The 9,052-nt window shown below is 38.5% G+C and overlaps 1 protein-coding gene across 1 annotated transcript in view; it reads left to right on the plus strand.

Annotated features, from left to right (window-relative positions):
- Positions 1-9,052, plus strand: part of LOC110019010 (putative hydrolase C777.06c) — a 37,012-nt gene that overhangs the window by 18,081 nt on the left and 9,879 nt on the right. The gene's annotated exons all lie outside the window — the stretch shown is intronic.

Consider the following 9,052-nt stretch of genomic DNA (forward strand, 5'->3'; position numbering starts at 1 on the left):
TATATATATATATATATTGTTGAAAAGATTGTCCATCGGCTACGATAAGAGCCCTGTCGGTAAAATTTTTTGAAAATAATTTAATTTAATAGAGGTATATAATTTTTGTATTTTGAAAATAGTGGTAATTTAATCTTTGAAAAATGAGACCGAATGGATCTCATCAGCCTAGTAATTTACATAATCGTACTCGATACCGTAAATACTACACCTTCCTGAAAGATAGGTGTATACCTCTGTGATGGACCCAATCATGCAAACTAAGAGCTTTGTGACATCCGTTTGGCCCGCGAATCTTTTATGTGTGACCGACAAATTTTTCTATCTAATACAAAGATTAAATAGAGTTTATTTTATCTGGGTTCCAAGTTTCTTATGGAGGCAAGCCCTTATAGATAATGACATCTCAAATGATTGAGGTCATTTGAGAAAACTCTCGATAATGATCAGAGGTATTAGTCTTCAAGAATTCAAGGTTTAGGTTTTCACGGTAGGATATGAAAAAACAAGTGGGAATGACTCAAGTAGGAACATTTATTTTCAGAGGTCAAAAGAAGGAAACAGTAGGTGACGTTATAGATCTTGAGGAGAGTCCTCAGGGACTTTTCAAACTATCTTACTGTGTGGATGCGCTTTGGAGACGATGTTATTTAGTTGTTTAATCCTGCTAATTTTATTACTTGAGACTTACACTTGTATAATACCCAATTATGCAAATAGTGTAGAAGGATAAGAGGGTTTACGTCGAACCAAACGATAACCTCAGAACCTAAGGTTAGTTAGGACTTACGCTGCATAATATGGTTGCACAGAAGCCTAAAAAGGGTGTGAGGATTTACGTCGTACTGGATTAGCTACCTTGATGTTCTATGGGTTGTTATTTAGAGTAGGGAGAGATTGCTGAAGAAGATTCTTTTGTCGCTCGAGCCAGACTCCTTGTCGTGTTGCCCACAAAGTTTGCTCTGAGCCTTCTACTGTAGTAATAGCTCTAAACTTTAAGGGTTTGAGGTTTGTGATTTATATGTCACATTTTAGTTTGTTCGTGGTTGTCGTTCGAATGTTGAAATGTTCAGGAGGAATTTTAATTTAATTTGAACGACACCGGTTAAGATCCAATGGTTCCATCATTCCGACATCACTATTTTCTTTTGAATTTACTTAGTCTAAATAGGTTGGTAAACCCATTCAGACTAACAACCCATTTAGACCAGTGAATTCTAGTTAGTAGCTGTCTGTTACTTTATCCGAGAGATTCTCGTAAATTTACTAGACTTAAAAGTTCATAAATTTTTAAAAATGTATATTTTATTTGTTTTGCAGGCAATGTAAATCATACATGTTCGCGAGTAATGTAAATCATATACAAATGAAATGTAGGAGAAAATTAAGTAAAATGTGTACTTGGCCTTTGCTATCACACGTGAAAGTAAGCAGACATTGCTAAGGATTTAACGAACACATCAAACATGAGCATACATATAGAAAAGAGCGGTGACACATGAAAGCTCGAAAATGACCTGTAAAAATTCAAGTCAGGGTGGGCTCAGAGCTGGGCTGTGTGCTTTATAATTCAACTTCGGATAGAAGCTACCGACCCAAACAATCTTAGGAGGGCAACTCCTGGCCACAATCGAAACAATTAACTTGTGGACCTTTATAAAATTTTGTTAAAGGTTTATATAATTTTTCATGCACGTAGAGTTTATTTAGCAGATAAAAGTATTGTTGCAAATGAATCTTTTTTATTATCATTTTTTTAGCATCTGTGGAATGCTTGTAAGAGTGTAGTATATGTGTAAGTGTGAAGAAATAAAATAGTCCACCGGTTGCTCGCTTCAATCGGGTTAGAATTACCTGGCTACCTAAGAGAGTCAGATGCAATTTCACACCAAGAGTTGGTGAATGGTATGATCGATCATGCTCTCCTCTCATTGAAGGTCATCGATGCAGGAGATATTATTATATTCTCCCACATTTGCACACATAAACACTATCATCATTGCCCTCACCACCAAGACCTCAAACTTATACTACTTCGGTGATCCATTTTTGGCATTAACAAATGTCCTCAATTGTTAGGAGGATTTGAGTGTGATGCTCAAGCTCCAAGCTCGATGCATTGGGTTTCACTGTAGGTTAAGTTATTGGGGGAATTTCACAATATGATTTAATTAAGGAAGTCATGAACCACATCATGATATATCCTCATGTTTAGTGTTTTAATCAATTTGTGAACTAAAGTCAAATGCTTAGTTTCATCATTCATTTGAAAATTAGGTAGAAGAACTCACACCTAGGGTGTGCTCATGAAATTTAGGAAGCCTTCACTTTAACTTGAGCTTGAAATGATCTAAGGTGTTTTACTCTCAATTAAGTGTTTTTTCTAACTAATCATCAAATATCTTTAAGTGTTTTTCAAATAATTAAATCAGAAATTTTTATTTTTGACTTAATAATTTAACAAGAGAAATAAAATAAAAGAAAGGAGGACGGCCCACTTCCAAAACTAGCAAAGTCAAGGGACAACAACAAGTGAATCGGCCTAAAAACATTTAAATTCTTTCAAGAACTGTAATTAAATCGACCATCGAGAAGAGTGTTTATATCTATTCCAAGATAGTGTTTTGATCAACCCAAAATAACAATATTTAAAGTTTCCGAATCAACAAAAAAAAAAGTCCAAAAGCCACCAAATTGACTCAGAAAAGTGCAGCCCAAAAGTCACAAAATGAAACTAAAAAGTGCAGCTCACAAGCCACCAAACGGACCCAAAAAGTGCAACCCATAAACCACCAAACGGGCCCAAAAAGTGCAACCCACAAGCCGCCAAATGGGCTCAACAAAAGCACAACAAAGCAGTGCAAAACGGTGCCAAAGCTGCTCCAAAACTAGTGCAAAGATTGCTTCAAAATCAGCTAACATGATTGTGGACAAAGCCCTCAAAATCTGCTCAGAAAATAGTAGGAAAGACCCCCAAACAACACTCATATAAGCCCAAACAACACCTATCTTAGCCCAGACAACAACTGCAACACATTTCAGGACCCAACAACACTTTTCAACACATATGATGCACCAAACAACACTTATATGAGCCAAAACAGCACTACAACACATTTCAAGACCTGACAACACTTTTGTGAGCCCAAACAACACCTATATGAGCCCAATCAACGACTATTTGAGCCCAGACAACAACTACATGAGCCCAAAAATCACTTTTCTAAACAACAACCTTTAAAGGCAAAGAAAGAAAGTAATCACATGCAAAGCATGCTTAAAAATAGCTTATAATAGTATTGAATCGAAAATTTGAGCTTGCCCGCCAACTAATGTTGGGGCATTTACATACATGCCACTCAACTCACATGTACTCACATATCTTACACCTAAACTTTATATTTACAACTATAGCGGTTTGGTGCCACAAACCTATGCATGAGAAGGTGGATTTCACTTTTAAAAAGAAGAAATAGAGCTATTTTTGATGTGAAATTAAAGATTTGAGTGGTATATAATCATGAAAGTTTTTGTGAGATACGTAAATACAACAAAATCGTGTGTTATGTATGTAAATGCCTTTAAAATTAACTGCAAATGAGTCAAGGAAAAGTTATTTTTTAAACAACAATATCAATATTTAAGCTCTTGTAACGTGTGATGCTTCGATATAAAGAATCAATACACATAAATGATAAAATATGTTCATCAAGTAAAGAAAATTGGGAGAAATCATTTCTTCTCATGCATCCTAGGGCATGATGTGTTAATGCAAGTATAAGACCATTCTAAGTGATTTGAATGTCCTCCTAGCAATGGAATCATTGATCAACAGATGAAACAAAGTTATATTAACAATAAATGATCATAAAAATACATATTTGAAATGAAAAAGGCGGTAGAAAAGATTTGCATATTAAGAATTGCTAATCAAAATGTGTCTACAAAAAATGATTTGAAATAATATGATATTTCTTCTAAATGAATGCAAAACTTCTTTACTCCTCAATGATTGAGCTGATTAATTAAGTGGTTACACAAAACTTGGAATTCAGATCAAAGAGGCAATTTGTCTTATAGTTCGAAAACCTGTGCAATATATAACTAATCAAATCCCATTTAGAAAATAAAATGAAAGCCACTCGTAACTTTAGTTCATGCCGTCTAAGCAATTTAATTAGAATAAATGCTCATCGAAGATAGAGAAATGTGAAATGAAGAAGCATACTCAGAATACCTGTATTGACACAAATGTAAGCCTTTCAAAACCAAAGTATCTATTGCCTCCAAAATTATTTGGTACGTTCTCCTCTCGAACGGGAAGAAGATGACCTCGGGTGTTGAGTGAGGAAGAGGGGAACCGGTAGCTTTCGGTGGAGGAGAGGAGGGAAGGTGAGGCTTCTTTCGAGAGGAACAGAGTGAGGCGAGGGCTTCTGTGTAGGGAGGCGAGCGAGGCTTCAGTCGAGCGGGGAAGGTCAAGAAGCGAGAGCTGGGTTCGATCGAGAGGAAGGGAGGTCTAGTGCTGGATGTTGGTTGCGTGAGAGAGGGAGGCGGGCGAGTGCTTCAGTGCAGGGACAAAGCAAGTGGGAAAGTCTTGAAGCAGCTGGGAGCGATGTGAAGAAGAGGTGAAGAGGGAGGCGAGGGCTTCGATCTTCGTTCGAGGGAGGGAAGCAGGTGTCGAATGTTGAGAGAGTTGAAGCAGGTGAAGGTTTTGGTGCAGAGGGAGGAGGCGAGGGCTTCGGTGCAGGGAGGCGAGCGAGGCTTCGGTCGAGCGGGGAAGACCTGACAACGGGAGTTTTGTTCGATCGAGAGGAAGGGGGAGGCGAGCCGAGTGGCCGTTCTACGTGGTGAGAGGAGAAGGCGAGTGCGGGTTTAATGACAGGAATCTGACGCTCGTCAAAATTGTATAGTCACAATTTTAAAGTATCTGTTACAGGGCATTAGACACGCAATTGATTAACTTCCTTGTGGGGAGGATGTTTATTTGGTAAATAATTGCTCCTAATTAAAATCCATTAAAGTGATATTGGGCGGTTAATTTTAAAATTTAAAATTTGAAATTATGAGTTGTGTCATTTTGCAATTTGGTGTAATTGACTTGAGTTCAACCCAAATCAACCCCGGGCTGAGCCTGAACCCCCACCCCCTAATTAATTAATTATACGCATCGATTTTCGTACCGTTTGTGCGCACGCGGAATCATATCAATATGAGTGTCCTCCATAGCTAAAGTTGATGTCTCGAATGCGCTCACACGGTACGTTTCGTCATCCGTGGTCCTCCGAACGAGTTCATCAATGGTCGGGTAAAAAATACATCAAATTTAATTTTTCTTCGAATTTTGGGTTCGCGACGGGTCATTTTGAAAATTGATTTTTGTGGTATGATGTAAGTCTTAGCAATGTGAATTGTGATGTTTATGTGCATCGAATGTGTGAATTGTTGTGTTTGCATACGGTGTAAGTGTGTAAATGTATATGTGCGTGAAAGTTGAAAGGGGTATTCCTAAGACCTCATGATCTTATATGAACACATTTTTGGGCTCTCTACATGTTAGTCTTTAGCCATTGCAAGTAAGAGTTGAGTGCTTGAGACTACTCATGCAAGGTATTTACAAAACTGGGTCAAGAAGTGGTTTGAAATTATATGTGTGGTGGGCTCCATTAATAGCCCGCTAGGATGGTCAGGAAGAAACTCCTAAAGCTAGATCCTAGGTTATAGGAGGAAGAGACTAAGAACTCACTGAAAATGAGGTTAACAAGCTCCAACCAATCTCATGTGCTAGTTACTCGACTGAGCCGCACACCAACGAGATCGAACCCCGAACCTTAGGAGACTTAGAAATGACATAGCAGATTCCAACCAAAGAGTCGGGGAATGCGGCACACACACACACGCAAAGACTTTGCTTTATCAAATTCGACACACACACACACACACATATATATATATTTATTTATTTATATATTAAAAAGCCCAAGGGCAATTATATTAAAGGGAAAATGATACAAGATAGATTGTATGAGCTGACTCTAATAAGCACCCAACCTACACGGTACAACACACAAAAAAGAAAAATAAAAAAAGAGATAGTACGTATAAGATCAATCGGGATGACCCAATTTAGTTCAGCATCTGCCTCTAGTTCTCGGAAGGGAACCAACTAACAAATTGGTGAGGTGCGTACCATTACCCGACTTACATTCCTATCTTATTGAAAATGTGACCTAATTATCCATCACAACATTCTTGAACCTGAGCACATGCAGACATTTAATTTACGTGTTTGAGCTATTTTAACTGGAGTATTTGATGTCTTAAAGCAACTCATTTTAAGACATGAATTAAATTAAAACTTTAGAATTTTAACCAAAAAATGATTTTTATCTTCAAAAGCCCTAAGAGCATAGAAATTTTAAAACATTAGAATTTTGAATACTTAAGGCTAAAGAGCCTAAATATTTAAATGCCTCGGTCCTTGATATTTTAAGACCCTAAGAGTCTAAAATTTTAAAAGCTTGAGTTTTCCTAATCATTTTAAAGTCCAAAGTTTCAAATTCTGTAAAGCGATTACAAGTCCAAATCATCGAAAGTTTCAACAACCTCCCTGTGTTAAATTCCGTTTGTAGGCACCGGAGAATGCAACCTTCCCAGCTATCTTAAGAGATCAGCTGGTCAATTTCGTGAGACACTGCGGTTGGGGAGCAAAAAGTTTAAACTTAACCCGCGATCTTAGAAGATGCAATGGGCTTCTAATGTACCTGCACAAAAGGGTTAGCTCGCAAACTAATATTTCTCGACCGGTACTTTGTTTTCTCCCAACGGTACTTAATTTCTTATGAACGAATATTCATTTTCTCACAAGCGGGTTTTAAAATTCTTATTTAAAAAAAAAAAATCCAAACGAGTTCGCTTTTTTCCCTGAACGGTGCTTACTTTCCCCATGAACGGTACTCACGTTTCTTCGAGTGAATATTTTTAAAAATTTTTCTGCATTGCCTCAAAAATATACCTTTCGAGCCCGTCGGCATTGACGACGACGACGTCGACACAAACATAAAATAAAATTGACAGTACAACATTCCATCACAGATTTTCTTCCTTTTTTATACAACATACAACATGAAATATAATACAAGTACTAAACATATAACCGAATAAACAAATGAAATAAACCACTAACTTTGGGCACGGGTGAGTTTATTTGGGTATCAAGTAGGAAAAGTTGTAGAAAATTTAATTTGGGTATATGACTCAAATGGGAATTCTTTGGCTTAGCATAATAGAGCTTTCCTTCACATGAGAAATGAAGAGGCCGGGCTTGAGATTGCATGAGAATAAGGTAGAGAAGAGATCAAGAGAATGCTTCGGGTTTCAAGCTAGAGCGCAGTGATAGAGGGTTGTGTGATGGAGTTCGGAAAGCTCACGCACGAGACAGACCAGGCAAAGGTGCTCGCGACTTTGGAGGCTCGACAGGGAGTGCAGTTAGGTGTGAGTGCTAGAGCAGGTGATTGCTCAAGGAAGGAGAATCGTAGGCGCATCGGGCTAGGGTAGAGTACGCAGCGTGTGATCTTATGCGGCAGGGAGGAGCAGGGCGCTGGGGGATTAGGTTGCAACAGAGGCAAGAAGGCTTCTGTCATGCGTGGATTTTGAACATGTAAAGAGAATGAGAGGATTTGAAAGGCCAAGGCAGTTGTGCGTATAGCGAAGAAGATTAAATAATGTGAATGAAGGGATAATGACTTATGCTGTACGGCTTTCAAATCGGAGAAGAACCACCAAGCGGGGAGAATCACAAGAGAGGAAAAACGAATTAAGTGTAGTAACAAAAGGGAATTGACGGGAGAAAATGTGCAAATGAATGAACGGGTGTTTTCTTTCGTCTGCTTGTAATTAAAGGGAAAGCGGGAACAATTGTCCCATCGAGTGGGCTCCAACGAGCAAGAAGAGGTAAGCAATTAATTAATTATTTTTAGTTTTCTTTTATCCCCCTTTTCTTTTTTTTTAAATTTTATTTTACGGTCAAAAATGCCAAACTCCACTAGCCCAAAAGCATAACCCAGAACATTTCTCAAAGACATCCAAAAGGCATATATGATATTTCCTGTTATGCATCCATGCTTTTCATATAGATCAGCCATCATTGCTCGAGCAAGTCATTGCCTGCATTGATAGAGAAATCCAACACCCAAAAGCCAATCACATAGAGTAGCTTACCAACAGGGACCAACATAGGTATTGCAATTTTTCTTTCTATCGCCTGGTGCTGTTCTAATGTCTGATGAGCACACAATCAGCAACACTGATAAGCTGATAATGAGGCATCCTGCAAAATAAATGACCTCCAGAAAACTTGAGTTGCATCTAACACCAAAAAAGCCAACAGTAGGTCCAACAAGATACCCTGCAATGCGACCGCAAAACCACATGATAGAAGCCAAAGCATGAGGAAGCCAAATATTCTGGACATAAGGAGTTAGGAGACAAAGTTGGAGAGCCCAACCTTATTGCACCCTTCGACGACTGTGCAACAAAAAATGAGCTGCATCCTGCACTTCATTTTCCGAGCTCGTTATTTCTGCTTCTAATAACTACGATATAACACTAATTTCTAGACTTAAGCCCTCTGTTGCCGCTGTTGACCTCATTTTTGTGAGGTCTTTTCTTCTCCTCCTTAGAGTCTAGGTTCTAGCTCTAGAAATCCCTATGGACCATCTTAGAAAACTAGAATTGAGACTCACCCTTCTAGAAGCTCCAGCCGATTCCTATTTTCCTTTGATGTCTAGCATCTTTGGCACAAGACCATCGTTTTATGAACGAGCGGTTATGGGCTATTTTGCAAAGATTCAAGGAAGATGATCCAAATAGGACTTCAAGCCTCAGGGAAAACATCGTCACGACCGCTTTCGTCACATACACACATCAAATACACGAAATTCACGAAACTGCACGAAATCAGACTTCAATTAAGCCCAAAAGACGGGTGAAAATGCGAACTTCTCCGAATGCCCTCCGACGACAAATTGGACTGCGCCAACGCGTCCGGGATACC

This window comes from Phalaenopsis equestris, unplaced genomic scaffold (assembly GCF_001263595.1).
Source record: "Phalaenopsis equestris unplaced genomic scaffold, ASM126359v1 Scaffold000002, whole genome shotgun sequence".
NCBI classification, from domain to species: domain Eukaryota; kingdom Viridiplantae; phylum Streptophyta; class Magnoliopsida; order Asparagales; family Orchidaceae; genus Phalaenopsis; species Phalaenopsis equestris.